At 44.7% G+C, this 17,983-nt stretch overlaps 1 protein-coding gene across 1 annotated transcript in view; it reads right to left on the bottom strand.

Annotated features, from left to right (window-relative positions):
- Nucleotides 1-17,983, bottom strand: part of LOC124619494 (zinc finger and SCAN domain-containing protein 22-like) — a 745,754-nt gene that overhangs the window by 525,687 nt on the left and 202,084 nt on the right. The window lies entirely within an intron of this gene.

Genomic DNA, 17,983 nt, shown 5'->3' with positions numbered 1-17,983 from the left:
TTCCGGACACTGAAGGGTTTAAAAAAAGGTGTTCGTCCGATAACTGCCGTGGGTCAGAAAAAATGATTCGGAAATTGGAAAAGACGGGTTCTTTTAGTGTGTAACCTGATAGAGGGAGGAAACGAATTGATTCTACGTCAGTAGGAGCAGTGGCCACAGCAGTGCAGGAGAAGACGAGTGGTGGTGTGCAAACGCGTAGTGCACGGAGAACTGCCCGAACACTGGACGTACCCGTGAGCACGGGGCGGAAAATCCTACGAAACATCCTTCTTTGCTATCCATTCAAAATTACCCATGTGCAAGAGTTTCTTGCTGTTGACCTGCCAGCAGGAGAGACCTTTGCTTCAGAATTTCTTGCTCGCATGGAAGTGGACAATGACTGGCCGTGGAAGATTCTGTGGACAGACGAAGCCCACTTCCATCTGAAAGGATACGTCAATACACAGAATTGTCGAATAAGGGTAACGGAAAATCCCAACGAAAATCAACCAGTACCACTTCATCCTGAAAAGGTCACTGTGTAGTGTAGGTTTACGGTATCATTTATCACAGGGTCGTATTTTTTCGAAGAGACAGGTGCTTCCAGTCCTGTTACCTCCACTGTCGCTGGTAAGCGCTATGAGTGTCTTTAGCGCAACCAAGTCATTCAAGCTCTGCAACAGCGTGGATGTGCACCTCCGCACATTGAAAATCCAGTTAAGCAACTGCTGAAGCACCATTACGGAAATGCTAAAATTACCAGCCGCCATTTCCCTACAGCTTGGCCGTCCCGATCACCTGATGTTAATCCCTGTGACTTCTGGCTGTGGAGCTATCTGAAAGACGTTGTGTTCAGAGCAAACTTAGCTGCACTGAAGGCACGCATTGCGCAACACATTCTGAACGTGACCCCGGAAACACTTCGATCAGTTGGAGAACATGCTGTTTCTCGATTTCAACTTGTTGCAGAAAACGGTGGACAGCATATTGAACATGTTTTGCGCCAGTCAGACGGAAAGTAATAATCCGATTTGATTTTGATTGATGCTTTTTGTGCGGTTTTTGGCCTCAGGACAATTAAAAACCGATTTTTCTAATCCGATATGATATGAACTTGCCGTGATGGATGGGCTTACGCAACTAACAGTCTCACACCTGTACACCCATTCACACTGAGTAGTACAGTTTGTTTAACGTCAGACGTACACCTTAGGTATTGTTGTATAATTCATTTGTCATTTGTAGTTGACCACTATTATGATCCTTCCTGCACCATCTATTGCTACACTTTGTAGCTATTTATTTTTCTTCTGCCATACGTTTTCCCCCTTTTCCGGTAATATTCTGCTGAAATTTGACGTCATTCTGACCAGTGTTGTTATTTCTATATCGTTTTGACAGGTTAATTATAGCACCCTATATATTTATTTGCAATAGGCACTTTTAGTTTAGCTCTGCGAAGGACCTGTTGCGCCACTTCTGTGAACCTCACTGCTCTTTCGAAATACGTTCGACGATCTAGAAGGCTCCGAGCCAGTAACCATAACATCTTAACAAAAACGCTTGGCGCTACATGCGAGATACCTTCGCGACTCCGAGGACGTCGTAAAAAGGTTTGGTCGGCTGGTGGCGTCTGAGCAGTGAGCGCTGCCGCGTCTGCCCCTTTGGCGTCGATGGTGAGTGTGACGCGCGCTTAAAGACGCGGGTTTACGTGAGGCGCGGCCGGTAGGTAGCTGCAACCTGAGAATACCGGCGCGATTTTGTTTCCTGTCTTACAGTCAGAAATCTTCGTTGGCGACGGGTAGCTGACTTTCAACTGTGAGTTAGGTCAGAGAATTCTCGAGTACAACATAGGAAAAGGAGCAACGGGTGACTAATCTAATAGCAAAGTTTGATCCCAATGTTAAGGATTTCATCGATTATGTGGATTTCTCCTTTAAGATACAATCGTATGTGTTTTAATACCGTGTCCCGTTGTTCTTGAAATTTCTGTTCAATATTAGCGTGTGATAGATTACATATTACTATAGAACCGTGCTGTACCGTTCTTCTTTACATGGTTCATAAAGGCGACTACAGTGTGGTTACGGAGAAGAATTAGCCTATTGTTCTGTAACAAATGCAGGACACAGGGCTTCTCTTTCCAGAACGGTAAAAAACCACGGATCCACTACTGAAGGTTTTTCAGTAGCTTCCATGATTCACTCCGTGTAATCACCGTAATTCAGCTGACATTCACTTGTGGATAAAAGCATCCCCTAGACCTTCCCAGGCGTTACCGTCTCTGCTGTGTACTTAACCATGTCGTACTGCATAATTTCTTGTATCGTCCACCCACATTCCACTAAGTAGCCGTCTTGGCCCTTTCTGATCTGTCGTAATCCAGTAAATAATTTTCTCGGTTCATCTACGATCTATTCGTATGGCAATAATATGCCATCAACGTCCATTTCATTTCCATTATATATTCCGTTCCATTCTGTTTCCTCATCCATTTGCTTGGTTTCCTGTCTGTCCTAATAACTCCAAACGCCGCGCAGGATTAGCCGAGCGGTCTAGGGCGCTGCAGTCATGGACTGTGCGGCTGATCCCGGCGGAGGTTCGAGTCCTCCTTCGGGCATGGGTGTGTGTGTTTGTCCTTACAATAATTTAGGTTAAGTAGTGTGTAAGCTTAGGGACTGATGACCTTAGCAGTTAAGTCCCATAAGATCTCACATACATTTGAACATTTTTTTAACTCCAAACTTGTATCTCTCTATTGATCGAGGAGAAATCCTCATTTTGTGCCTGATTTTCAAATTAAAAGTCTCCCTTCCGCACGTTAAAACACGTAATACTTCATGACTGTACTCTTCCATTTACAGACGTAAGAGAAACTATCTTATGTATTTTTTTTTTTTTTTCAAAACGCGACTTAGTTTACCAGAGTACTGCAGGCTCATCTCTTTTGTAGGTTGGGTATAACAAAACTCACCTAGATAATATTGCATGCACCTTAAGACAGGCAACCCAACTTTCATCATCTGTTCCGTGTCTGGATGACGTATGTTGGTATGCCTGTCTTAAGCTGCATACAATATTTTTGGGACAGTTTTTTTGCCTACACTGTACTTTTCAAAATTATTGTTCTTAGCTATCCAGAAGTCTTCAGCTGTCCTGAATTCAAAAAAGACATTAACTGGTTCTTATACAGAGTTGATCACTTGTAGATTTTTCTTTTTCCTTGTGTTTATTACAGTTTTGTTTCGTTTCTTAAATTCTGTTTTTTGGGTCTACTTTTAAATCTAAAGTTTTTAAGCCTAGGGATTGACGATCACAGCAGTTCGGTCCCTTCGAAGTTCACACACATTCGTCAGCGCCATCTACCGTGTTAACGATGCATTTCCGGTCACATCTTCATAGGACCTTTTTTCCCTCATTTCCAGCCACTTGCCTGGAGCTTGAACTAGAGTTGGTCTCAATGTGATGTAGAACCCGGTCATCCAAATCAGGTGGACGAATACTCAGCCGTGATCCTGCAGGTTCGTCTGTCTGGAAGGACTCATGATGACATAGACGCCCAAAAAGGACTAGAAATGTGATTGGTGTCTGTGATTGTATTGATATAGTCGCGCTACCTCTCGACCGATTACATCTGCTTGGCCGTGCACAAACATCATCTCGGCTTGAAACTTCCTGGCAGATTAAAACTGTGTGCCAGACAGAGACGCGAACTCGGGACCTTTGCCTTTCGCGGGTAAGTGCTCTACCATCTAAACTACCCAAGCACGACTCACGCCCCGACCTCACAGCTTTACTTCCGCCAGTACCTCGTCTCCTACTTTCCAAACTTCACAGAACCTCTCCTGCTGGCGGAAGTAAAGGTGCGAGGACGGGGCGTGAGTCATGCTTGGGTAGCTCAGATGGCAGAGCACTTACCAGCGAAAGGCAAAGGTCCCGAGTTCGAGTCTCGGTCTCGCACACAGTTTTAATCTGCCAGGAAGTTTCATATCAGCGCACACTCCGCTGCAGAGTGAAAATCTCATTCTGGAAACAACTCGGCTTGTTCCGGACGTGAACACCGGACCGTTCTGCTGCTTACAGTACGCTGCGTCAGTCGCACTGCCTGCAACACACATGGGAAAGACATCACGTGGTCAAAAGAATTGTCATTCGTCAACGCCATCTACCGTGCATTTCCAGACACATGTTCATACAATCTTTTTTCTTCCCTTTCCAGTGAGGAATCCGTCGCTACAGTATGTCGGTTTTATTAATATTCGCCCTGTGTAGCGCTCAGCACTGAGCCTAGCAACTCATGTAGTTTGGTAACTACAATTAAAAAAAATGTTTAAAAGTAAAATTTAATGTCGTCCGTATGGCGTTATTGATACGTGCCAGTGGACGTGTTTCTCACTTTCAGAAATTCTGCTGTTTGTGCTGTACGGGAGTAACTGGGCAAAAGAGAGAATGCTGTGAGAGGACGGACTTGGTAGGTGGTACGGCGAGGAGCTGAGCGGTGACAGCTGGTTTTTGCCGGGCAGGCGCAGCGGATCGTTCGCAAAGTGTTTTATGCAGGCCGGCTGTCGCGGGAACCTGGGTGTTTAGCAGCCGCTCCTAACAAGCCCACCACCCGTAACGCTCCCAAACGATTCCTTCTGCTCGGACCGTGAACGCTCCTGTCGCTAAAATGCGTCCGTCAATTAGACAGTTTATCGCCCATAAAGTTTTCGTCTCGCTTGTTGACTTGTTGGACACTTCAGAGGAGCAAGGTTGGATACCAAAAGGAGTATAATCCGTGTATCGTTTTTGGTTGATTTCCTTCCCAACCGGAACACAAAATACAAGGTCGCTTCGCACTATAGAGTCAATAATAAATTATACTAGATACACTGACCAGTCAGCTACTCCAGTTTCTTACAAATATTGATATCCGACCCGACGATCGTAAAATTGGTGATATTTTATTTTCAGAGGAGTAACCTTACTCGAGGAAATCCCCCGGCGATCCTTAAGTAAACCGTTTGGACTTCACTAACAACCGCGCAAATCTTACACGATATAAATTATGTCTTAAAAAAGTTTACGTCCGCTTACGCTATATTCTTTTGCAAAAACTAATGACGTTATTTGGTATAATGTGAAATTCCCGAGCAGTCAAAATGCAGACATCCACAACTATCGTCTCTGCGACGTCATCCATCCTTGGAGAGGATGAGTGGAAAGAGAAAGGCAGTAGCAAGTTTCGTGGGAGCAGCTTCATTTTCTTGAAGTGAGGTCATAATTATGGAAAGCAGCTACATTTTGCCACCATATATTCAATATTCTTTCAGACTTATATTTATATTAGATCACCATTTACGATGTAGAATCGGATAATTAATCATTCCATTAGCCGATACTAGCTAGCACCATCACTAGCAATTTCTGTAGTACTGCATGTCTGGTAGTGAGCTAGACCTGGTCACTGACAGAAAGGGCGAAGTGGGCCACACACTGCTCAGACGCAGCTATTGGCTGAAGAGAGACTAGGAAGAGACTTTTTATTTTCTGTAGGGGTGCACATTTGCTGCCCTGAGAGAGGGCAGAGTGTGGAGGTGGCGGTCTACAATGCTGCAGGCCGCAGAACCCCCATAGCATGGCCAGAGAAGGCGCTCTGGTGGGACGTAAGCAGTTTCAGAATAGTGTATCTGGAGAAAGAGTGTTGGGAACGGAAAAAGGTGACAAGATATTATTGTAGTGTGACGGAACGCGTGGGATCAAAAACGATAGTCGCAAGCTTCCTTTAAGGGGGGTAGGACGTCAAACGGGCCGACTTGGAGCAGGAGATGCACCACAGGACATTTTAATATCCACTGTCTATAGTTTTACAAGTAAATTCATAAAACTTTGTCAGCATGACCTGGAAGGATTCAGGAATCACACTCGTAGCAGCGGAAGTTCAAAAACATAACAAAATAATTGTTTTACAAGTGAAATTTCATAATTTTTCGCTTGCTATTGGCGGCATTTGTTGCTATAGGTACACTTTTCTTCATAAGTAAGAGAGACTGTTCGATGAATTTTGCACAGCACACAAACCATATTTACAAGTGTCTGAAACTCTATAACCTATTTAATTTATGAAAAAATGAATGAGCTGTTACGTTTTAAACTTTATGTTTAGAAAAAATCAAATTTTGTAGTTAATCATCTCAATTTTTACCACAGTTTTTAGTAGATTTGGAAAATTCTAGAGTTACATACATCTGTAAGTATGGTTTGTATGCTGTGCAAAATTCATCAAAGAATCTCTCTTACTTGTGAAGAAAAATGTACCTATAGCAACAAATGCGGCCAACAGTAAGTGAAAAAATGATGAAATTTCATATCTAAAAAAAAATATTTTGTTATGTTTTTGAACTTCTAGTGCTATGAGTGTGAATCCTGAATTCTTCCTGGTCATGCTGACAAAGTTTTATGAATTTATTTGTAAAAGTATAGGCACTGGAAGTTAAATTGTTCTGTGGTGCCTCTCCTGCTCCAAGTCGGCCCGTTTGACGTCCTAATCCCCGTTAAGGAATCTTCTCCAGGAAAGCACCAAGGTAAGTTTCCCGCCGAAAAACGGAGACTCGTTTTTGATTGTCGGACTGCTAAAGTTGTAGGAGGGGAAACGGGAACTCCCAGAAAATCTTCTGAAGGTATTATGAGTTTCAAGCGATTGGCGGGCAGATTCATGACTCATATAGTGGGAGGTAATGCTGTTGTAATGGCTATTGGAATTCATCCCCTGAGCGCAAACATAAACACTGCATGACGAGGAAGGAGCGGGGTGTGGCATAGAGAGAACACTTTCATTTGCGAATCGATAGAGGACACTTCCCCGCCGTGCTCGACTGAAGACAGTTCCTTCTGGGGGTCGATGTAGAGACTCCGCTTGTGAGAGACAAAGTGGAGAGTCTGGCAGATTTTGCGAAGTGTTGCTTTTGACACAGGGATTGCGGAACATCGTTTCTCCTTGACAGATTGTTTACTCTGTTTAATCGAGTGACGATTCTTTAGCTCTTTGTGTATTCTGACACACAATGGAGTGCTTCTTTACGGGAGAATGCTTGAGTCGGACTTCTGTTCTTGGCTAGTGAGCAAACACAAATCTTGACTTGTGTTGTATCCTGTGCTGAGACAATTTCAGCCCTAGGAGTTTGCGGACGGCATATTGCGATCACGGTGTAGGCGGAGAATTGCGGGTACACCAAGTTCATCATGTGCACAGCGGACAACTCTCCAGCGAGCAAATCATCGGTGCTGTGCAACAGCCGTCTGTACTTCAGCAGGTGATATACGCACTCCAGTTCAGCGGATAGGGGAACACTCAGAGTAAATGTGTTGAGTTCCATTTACTTGTCCACTGAGCGTTAACTGAAAGTGCTTGTCTGGATGTAGGACGTCCGTTTCTCACTGCTAATCTGTATCAGCAAACTAGTGTCCATTTAATAACTTGGGAGAGGTGGGGGGAGTGGCGGGGTCTACAGAAAGAGGAACATACGTTCTGCCAATCTGGAATATGTTGTTGTTGTTGTGGTCTTCAGTCCAGAGACTGGTTTGATGCAGCTCTCCATGCTACTCTTTCTGTGCAAGCTTCTTCCTCTCCTAGTACCTTCTGAATCTGCTAAGTGTATTCATCTCTTGGTCTCCCTCTACGATTTTTACCCTCCACGCTGCCCTCCAATACTAAATTGGTGATCCCTTGATGCCTCAGAATATGCCCTACCAAACGATCCCTTCTTCTAGTCAATCTCTGCCACAAATTTCTCTTCTCTCCAATTCTATTCAATACCTCCTCATTAGTTATGTGATCTACCCATCTAATCTTCAGCATTCTTCTGTAGCACCACATTTCGAAAGCCTGGAATATGTAGGCTTGGGAATTCCACTTCAGAGGCAACATTAGACAGTCGCACATACACACGCTGTGTGTTACAAATACCACGGGAGTTGACAAGTAAAACATTAGGCCTGCCCATTGTACCACTGGCTTGTTCACTTGGCCGGGCCTAGTGAATGCTGCCCATGACTGCAGCAGCCGGTGAGGTCATCCCACGCACGAGACTGCTGCGTGTCTGAGAGTGAACTGCGAGCGGTGAGGAGCAAGGTGCGAAGTAGTAGCTGGCGCATACAAATGCCTCGCTGTCTGCCGCTGAGCTTCCGCCCATCTGAGTTAACCCCCCTCGGCTGTTGACTCCCGCGGAGCAGTCGGTAGCCGGCTTTCTAATATATATTTAAATTGGAAACGCCTCCAGCTTGCGTGCGAGATTTCTCGTTACGGCCGCCTGTTGCAGCGTCAATATGGCACCGTGAATTGGAGTTCAGCGGGAAGCTGCTAAAGACCATTTGAGCGGCAGGTAGTTTAGTTTGGAAGAGCTCACAGCCCGTGGCGCCGTCTAAAATCAGCCCAGTACAGTCGAGTCGGCAAATATTCTAAACTGTACTTTCTGTGTTTTGCATTCATCAGGGCCTGCAGAGTGGTATATGTATGTTGGCATTTACAAACTGATCGTAATAATTTTCCGTGTATTTTCGACTTCCAACTGACTTGTGCTTCAGAGGTGGTTATGAAATAGCTGACCAACGTTTACCTTAACGAATGTGGAAATCATTTGAAAGAAACTCTTACTTACTTTGCCAGGCGAAATATCATTTCGCTGGTATTGGAAGTTACTGTTGCTGCCCTTCGCTGTTTGCGAATTACTTTTACATTTTTGAAGCTCCGCCTCCTGCAAAAGGCTAATTTTTCCTTTTCTTTTCTATTTGATTCTTTTCCCAATAAGGTTTCGACTCTTACGTGCCTTCTTCAATGCATCTTCTTTTATTTCTGTAAAATGTTGTGTAAAGCTGTCTCTGGTTCTCTGTTTCGACACTTATGAGTCTTCTTCAGTTCGTCTTCCTTTATTTCTGTAAAATATCGTATAAAACTTACTTCTGGTTCCCTATCTGCAAGTTAGGTATCGTACGTGATCTGGTATACAAAATAGGGATGACGGTTATCGCCCCGAGGGATTAGCCGAGCGGTCTGAGGGCTTGCAGTCACGGGCTGTGCGGCTGCTCCCGGTGGAGGTTCGAATCCTCTCTCAGGGATGGGTGTGTGTGTGTTTGTCCTTAGGATAATTTAGGTTAAGTAGTATGTATGCTTAGGCACTGATGACCTTAGAAGTTAAGTCCCATAAGATTTCACACACATTTGAACATTTGAACATTTTGACGGTTATCGCATAAACAACTGGTTTTCCGGTATATTCTTTTCTTATATCTAGTTTAAAATGACTATCGAAACCACTCAAAACACCCTGTTTCTGTCCTACTTCTCGAATTCTTATTGGTATTATATAGAGACATCAAAGAAAGGTTGAAAAATTCTAAGACTCCTTCAGATTTGTACATTACACGTTTCAAGTTAAGTAAAACCGAAGTACCAAATAAAACAGTTTTGCGTATTGCACATTCTATAATAACCCAGTATTTCAAGGCAATGGAACTTCTACACCGGCCGCTGTGGCCGAGCGGTTCTAGGGGTTTCAGTCCGGAATCGCGTGACTGCTACGGTCGCAGGTTCGAATCCTGCCTCGGGCATGGATGTGTGTGATGTCAAATGGCTCTGAACACTATGGGACTCAACATCTGAGGTCATCAGTCCCCTAGAACTTAGAACTACTTAAACCTAACTAACCTAAGGACATCACACACATCTATGCCCGAGGCAGGATTCAACCTTCGACCGAAGCGGTCGCGCGGTTCCAGGCTGTGTGATGTCCTTAGGTTGGTTAGGTTTAAGTAGTGCGAAGTTTTAGGGGACTGATGACCTCAGATGTTAAGTCGCATAGTGCTTAGAGCCATTTGAACCATTTCAACTTTTACGATTAAACGTTACTCATCTAGAAAAAGTTTTATTTTAAAACCTAAAATTTTAGCAGTGCTGCTCTGGGAAATTGATCTACCGGTTTTTTAGCCGGCCCTTAGAAAGAAAATAGAAGAGAAACCTTTTCTAACCGAGACCAAACAAATACAGAAAAATACCGGTTATTCAGAACTAAAATACGGGTTTCGTTTTAACCGGTCGGTTGTACCCACCCCTAACACAAACGTGACGAAAATTATTTGTCTGTGTGTGGCAGTGCTGTGTGATGTGTTCTCACTGTACGTGCCTCTTGCCCACAATGCTTTTAATCGCCCGTAGGAGCCACCATGCAGGTAGCAGTTATAACGCATTTCAGGCATTAGGCGAAGCTGCATTTCCACAACGTGCCAAAATCGAGTTTGTTGTTAGACTAGGGTGTTTCGGCTACCAGTCCAGGCGTCATCTTCATGTGATGCGAAATGTGCCGTTATGCAAACCCTGTGCCGGGAACCCAACAGTGACGACCGCGGAGTCGAACACGGCTGTAACTACAGTAGCAAAATGCCACCAGTAATAGTTCACCATCTGGGTGGAGTCCAGCCACCGAGTCCACAGCACCACAAGAAGAAGATTGGGTCGGTCGTCAAAATATCGTGGACAGAAATGGATTCAACAATTCGATTCAATGTCAATCAGTGAACACACCGAGAAAACCTAAGAGATAAAATTTCATCCCTTTTCCACGTTGTACAGGCAAATGTAACTAATTTACTGCGTATGATGCGATTTTCTTCCGTATTCGTAGTACAATACACTGGCGTCCAAAATTGAAACAACAAAAGGAAACTTTCCAAGGTTGCGTTTATTTTGCCACAGAACAGTGCAAACAAATGATAGTAGCGTGTGAACAATGTAAAGAATACAGAATGCAAACGAATGCAATGTGCATAACGGTAGACAAAAATGTTCTTCGTTTCATCCAACTTAACGGATTTGCACACGCATTCTTACAACTGTTTAATGTACTCAGTATGGGGTGTGCTCATCTGTGGCAGCAATACAAGCCTTACAACGTCGGGGGATGCTGTGAATGATGTCATCAGTCTCACGTTAAGGGAATAACGCCTATTCTTCCTGCAGACCTTGTCGCAACTCTTGGAGAGTGGTTGGTGGATGCTGACGTGATGCAACTCGTCTCCATAGTGCATCCCAGACATGCTCTATGGGATTCAAATCGGGAGAGCGAGCAGGCCATGCCATGCTTGCAATATTTTCCGTTTTCAAGAAAACATCAGCCACCAGTGCTCTATGAGGTCGACCACTATAGTCCATCAATACGATGTCTGGGCTGCAGCACCTCGCAACAACCACAGATTAGGCCCCAATATCTCGTCACGATACCTGGCAGCAATTGAACCTTGCCGATTCACCCCAACAATTTCATGAAGAGGGATTCGAGTGGTAAACATAATTCTTGCGCACGCCTTAGGAATCCTCCTCGATCTCGGTCTCTTTCCACCTTGCTTGGGTCCCCGAATCGTGTTCCACGTTCACTCCAGATACGAATACATCGAGAATCACTCTCCAGACTAAATCGAGACTCACCTGTGATAACATTGACCCACTGTTCGACCGTCCAGGTGTCATGTTGGTGACTCAACTCTAAACGTTCCCTTCGATGAAGACGCGTCAGAGGCAGATATACAGCATGTCTCCAACAGTAAAGGCCACCAGCCGAAGGCTTCTGCACACCGTTTCCTTCGGTACGTACCACTTACTGTGCAGTGCTAAGGCGGTAATGTCGTGCCTTTACAGCCAAGAAACGACCCTCTCTTCTGAAGTCACTCATGACTGGCCCTCCCCTGGTGTTCGGGATACAGTTTCGGTCTTTATAAATCGTCGGCACATCGGAGAAAGAACAGAACGATTCACATTAAGCCATCGAGCCAAATCAGTTTTCGACTCTCCTGCTTCCTTTTTTCCTATGGCCCTCCACCGCAGAGAGTCTTCTCTGTGCCATGGTTGTCCGTTGACCAGAATGCCATCTTCCGTGTAGAACACGATGTACGTACATCTGGTTGACAGTGTGCACGACTGTATCGTGAACTGGACACAGGAAGGGGGAATAGCGGTTTGTTGCTTCAATTTTAGACACCAATGTATTTTCGATTACAGCGTAGGGTCTAGTAAAGCGAGCCCCAAACTACGGACGCAGAATTAATGTAGTAACTGAATGACTACCGACTGACAAGTGCTGTTCTCTCGCTTGACCCACGCCACACATAGTTGATTACCTATAAACATATCATTCAAGATCTTTTCCACGTGACGTCCATTGGTTACATCGTCGCTGTTATTACAGGTACCTTCTTGTTTCCATACAGCGAGATAAGAGGAACTACGACTGTGCCCGAGGGCAGCTGGAAACAGAAATCAGTTTCTGTAGCCTGGCAGTATATCAGCTGAATGCTGGCACCCGTGTGATAGGCTGTCGAGTTTGTGAGGCAGCACGAGGCGTGCAGTCAGGCGGGTGGGGGATTTACGCGGCTCTTATAAGAGGTGCTCGGGAGGACTGTCGAGAAATAAAAGAAAAGAGTGAGGAAAGCAAGCGCGTACCGCGTGTGCAGGAAGACCGGGAGGAAGCCCAAGGCGCCGACCTCCCCGGCGTGGGATGGGATTCGCCCCTCGTAACGTACGTCACACGCGGGCAGCGCCGGCGCAGCGCGGCCCGACTACCGTGTCGCGGAGCGTAATTACACGGGGCGAGCCTTGCTTTATGGGGCGGGCTGAGCTGGCCACGGGAGCTGCCACGGGCTGGCGTCGCCCACCTGATGTACGCACCGCATCGCAGCCGCCCGCAGCGCCTGCTTTTTTTCCCGGGCCGGGCTGTAAAACCGGCCTTCGACGTCTCGCTGTACCCTGCTCATTAAGGCCCATCACGTATGCCTCCCCGAACGATCCTGACTGTATTGCTCCCGCGCTGCCGAATGAGTGTTTGTAACGCGCCCCGTACATACCGGCAAACAGTCATCTTGCGTATAGCTTACAGTTCGGACAGTGACCCGAATATAACACAGGTCTTGTGATACCGGCTTATGACGAACATTCTCTACTGATCAAAATTTTTATTAGTATGATTATTTGATAAGCCTCAGCATTTAGCAAACACAGGCTTCGCTTGCAGGAGACACAGCGACTGATGTGCAGATAAATCGTCACAGGACTTGTGTTGTTTACTGTAGTAGTAGTTTTGCTCTTGTTACGAACGAGGGCGTGTATCGGGTACTATATACTGTTTAAGTCGTGTATCGGATATTACAATATTGTTTTGTCACCTGCTGGATCTAGGACTGTTGATAATTTTAAAAATATCGTGTATGCAATATATCGATATTTATCGAAATATCATTATCGGCTATCGATATCCCGAAAACTGAATAGAAATAAAGATCTATCGGTGGATAAAATATCGACACCCCGGCCTATAAAAATATCGGCTGAACATTGTAAATATACTGCCAGTTTTAGAGTTACGTATTTAAGTATTGTTGGCTGTTCTGTAAATCAACAAGTTAGTAGCCTGCCTATCCCACTTAGAACAAGAATAGAAAGGAAAAGAATTCACGTTCATGCTTGGCGGTAACCACTTTGTTAACAATGTTAACTGCAGGTAAATGGCACAATAAAAATGTCAGATAGATTAGTCGTTCGGTTTCGTCACATATCGGATTTGACCGGAACATTTCATGTCGACTTTCCCGTTTTTTTTTTTTTGTTTTTTTTTTTTCATTTCTGCAGAGGCCAGCGGTCTAGCAGATGTAATATCAAAATTTGTAGGTGAAGCTAAACGTTGCGGTTCCTGTTGATAGCGCCGATTACATCAGCATTTCCCCTCACATGTCTACGCCCACTGCAACGACTAATCTTCTCATTTACATTTTTGCTCATCGTTTTCAGCAGCAGTTTTTGAAGAATGTCAGTATGAAGAAATAGTACACTAGTTGCGTTAAAAATTGTTTCTTAACGCAATATGGTGTGCTGTTTCCAGACATATAAAATCTTGATATTCGATATACGCCGCCCCCTCCCCCAGTCCAATCGGTGTTCTTCTTTCCTGCCACATGCATCTAATTCAAACAGTCAAAGAGAATGACTGCACGTGATCAAAGCTCAAAAAGTAGTGAGACTTCTTCACACAGTGAAAGTAAAATTATTTCCTACTACAATTTCAAACGAACAGCTTCAAATGTTTCCCTAAATTTGTGAAAAAATATAATATAGAATAAAAATATTTCCGTTTTGATATCGATGTATCGATATATCGGAGGGAAAATATTACCGACATTTTTTGGGAAAACATCTATATATCGATATTTTATTAACAGCCCTAACTGGATCCTACACTTCCGTCTTGCTCACAAAAATATCGGCAAATAAAACGTATCGATGAAAAACGCACATCAGAATACTGTTTTTGATATTTGTATGGTGCTTGATGTACGACGCTAAAAAAAAAAAAAAAAAAAAAAAAAAATCAGAACTGCATATTCTGAGATGCGGCACTGCAGAAATTTTGTTACAGCTGAAGCGACGTAGAACAAATGTAGTACAAAGGTCACAGTACGAGAACCTCTTTTTCTACAAACCAGGCATATGCTATAGAATGCCTAGGCAATGTATTGAATACCGGATGATTTTGGGCAAACTTTGGAGTACAATTTTTCTGTGAACATGTTACAGACTTTTCCTACGCACTCTATACGATTCCTTGGCATTATACACAATGACCAGTACCATTTACGCAAAGTGTTAAAAGGGCAAAAAGTAAGAAGCCTTTATTAATTAAGACGCATTTGCAAATGAAAGAACAAAACTACGAAATAAATCACAGGATATTCTTACTGGAAAACAGTGATAGCAGAACTGAAACTGAAGTACTTGTTACAGAAAGTACTCACTTTTCTTCGTCACAAAAACACGTTACAGTTTGGCTATTTCATCTTGTACATACATTTCATGGCTTAAAGAAGAATGCGAACACAGTATTGTTACCGGTAAAACACATATCAGAATTAGTATGACCTACTTGTAGCAGCAGGAAAGGCTGGAGTCACATTTTGAATTGCGCTTAATTTTCTTTTCGATACAAAGGGTACCTCATATTTTGGAATTTCGTGTCGCGTCCTTGGACGCTTCCTGTGAAGTAGCTGCAGACCGGAGAGGTGTTCCTCGGTCAGGAACGTCTTCAATTCTTATTAAGTTCTCTGGACATACAAAAACTTTTTTGTTATGCTTTTTAACTTCCAATGCTATGAGTGTGTATCCTGAATAATTCCTGGTCATACTGACAAAGTTTTATGAATTTATTTCTAGAAGTTTGGACAGTGGAAATTGAAATGTCTTGTGGTGCCTCTCCTGCTCCTAGTCCGCCCATTAGACATCCCAAACCCCTTAAATGTGATTTGCAGAATATCCGTGCAGATGTAGAAGGAATCAATTGATTATGCGGCGGAGGTGCACGGGGAGGGAGACAGTGAGTACGGAGAAAAAATACCGGACCACTACGTACCCCCAGCCGTAAACATGTAGGTGGTGGTCTCTCCGGCAATACAAATGTGAACAGTTGCACGTGGAATCGACCTTCTCCGCTCTGCTACGAGGAAGGCTGCGGTGTATGTATGTACTTGGCGATCGACACGGCTCGTTAATTATGAGTGACTGGTGCAGCGAGGGATAAAACCGCACGCCCTTGCACCAGGCCTGCTCCACATTAGACGTCAGCCAATAACTGCGCAGTTGCATCTCGGTCAGCCCGCGGACCTTGCCCGCCACGCGAGTCGCCGCGACCGCAGCTGGACTCCCATTTCCCTGCTGGTGAGGGAGGGGGGGGGGGGGGGGGGGGTTCGCGTCACACAAGACTACAAGACGAGTCCACAGACCGCAGAAGGTCGGACCGGATTTCGGTGCCGCGCAGCGCAGCCCAGCTTCCGTGCGATGCGATGCGACGCGACGCAGTGCGAACCGCGCGGCGACACTTGCGGTCGCTCCTCTGACACACGCACACACACACACACACACACACACACGCACGCACTCACAGGCTGACTGCTCTCTCCACTGGCCGGCACCAATTACTTCCTGCATCCTCTCTCTCTCTAGCTCACCGCCAGTAATTGCTGCTACGGATAGAAGCCGCCGCACTTGTTACAACTTACAGTGGCGAGTATCTCCTTTCACCGATTCTATTAAACGTGCGGGTTTTTCATTTAACCGGAGCAGAACAAGACGGGGTGACTACTTTCAAATCTCTGCTGGTAATCCCCACTACGATGTTTCAAATAATAGCTAGCTAATGCGACACTTTTCTACGCGCTTCCATAAGAGCCGTTAGAAACGAAACGAGTCAACTGAAGTGCTCAAATGTCGGGGACCCGTATCAAATAAGACTAAAAGGGATACACTTAACAGACGTCAGCTCAGAATGGTTCAAAAGGCTCTAAGTACTATGGGACTTAACATCTGAGGTCATCAGTCCCCTAGACTTACAACTACTTAAACCTAACTAACCTAAGAACATCACACACAGCCATGTCCGAGGCAGAATTCGAACCTGCGACCGTAGCAAGAGCGCGGTTCCGGGCTGAAGCGCCTAGAACTGCTCAGCCACAGCTGCCGGCAGATGTCAGCTGTCACTCGGAAACATACTTACGGGGTTTCTTAATGTGTGGGACCACAGCCTCGACGTAATTTTTGAACAATAAAAACATTTTAAATATCCATCTTAAGCTGTCTAATTGTGTAATACATTATATTACTGGCCCCTTTCGCCTATGGTCACTTCAAAAGCCTGTCATAACAATACTAACAAAGGAAACAGGTAAATAAGTAATTTAACATCCGCCGGCCCGAGTGGCCGTGCGGTTCTAGGCGCTACAGTCTGGAACCAAGCTAACGTTACGGTCGCAGGTTCGAATCCTGCCTCGGTCATGGATGTGTGTGATGTCCTTAGGTTAGTTAGGTTTAATTAGTTCTAAGTTCTAGGCGACTGATGACCTCAGAAGTTAAGTCGCATAGTGTTCAGAGCCATTTGAACTAATTTAACATCCCTACACTTAGTAACATTTCTTACAGTTGCGTCAGTGATATGTGTGTCATATTTAAAGAAAATCGTGGTAACAGATACTTGTTCCCACACAAACACGTCCAAGATCTGCATACATAGCCTTGTATGCTCAATACAGCAATACATTTTGTAATACGTCATCCAACGAAAATCCAGTTCAGAATCTTCTTCTAAGTCCTTGCATAATGTATTCAGCTGCACGACATGTCCTTTCGCATCCACAGACATGATGAATTAAGCATCCTGTACAAAGAATCTGGCAACCTAGGTAGATATTGAAAATGGTTCTATGATTCAAAAACCTACTTATGGAGTTTTAGAAATAAGTATTAAGTTGGTTGGTTGATTTGGGGGAGGGGGCCAAACAGCGACGTCATCGGATTCATAGGATTACGGAACGATGGGGAAGGAAAAGGGTCGTGGCCCTTCAATGGAACCATTCCGGAATTTGCCTGAAGCGATTTAGGGAAATCACGGAAAACCTAAATCAGGATGGCCGGATGCGGGTTTGAATCGTCCTCCTACCGAATGCCAGTCCAGTGTACTAACCACTGCACCGCCCCGCTCCATAAGTATTAAGTGAAGGGACTGTGAATATACAGGAGGGGGAAAATAATCCTGACGCCGAAATATTCAATACGTCTGACGATAGGCAATTCAGCTTACCCCTTGGGATGCCTCTCTTAACGCTCATGAGACATTTTCCTGGTTAATTTTAAATTGCCAGCCCTGTACTGCCGTCTCCCACTATCGCTACCATAGGGTAACTAAGGCAGCAGCTGAAATGTTGCAGCTGGGTCAGGCCTGTCCAGATGAATTGTCTAGCCTCCCAACTACCGACCTAGAGGTGAAGGGGAAAGCAAGCGCTGGAAACACGTGGATTCACCAGCCTACAAAAACGCGGAAAAAGATGATGTTCAAAATTTTTGAGGATCTCATGCTTAGACAGTTGATTAACGAAAAAATGTACCGGCAGCTATTACTTTAGGTGCATTTATTAAGCCACGACTAGTTTCATTCCACACGGACAC

This window comes from Schistocerca americana, chromosome 6, assembly GCF_021461395.2.
Source record: "Schistocerca americana isolate TAMUIC-IGC-003095 chromosome 6, iqSchAmer2.1, whole genome shotgun sequence".
Classification (NCBI taxonomy): domain Eukaryota; kingdom Metazoa; phylum Arthropoda; class Insecta; order Orthoptera; family Acrididae; genus Schistocerca; species Schistocerca americana.
The sequence above is the reverse complement of the archived record's forward strand: the minus strand, read 5'-3'. Positions and strand labels throughout refer to the sequence as shown.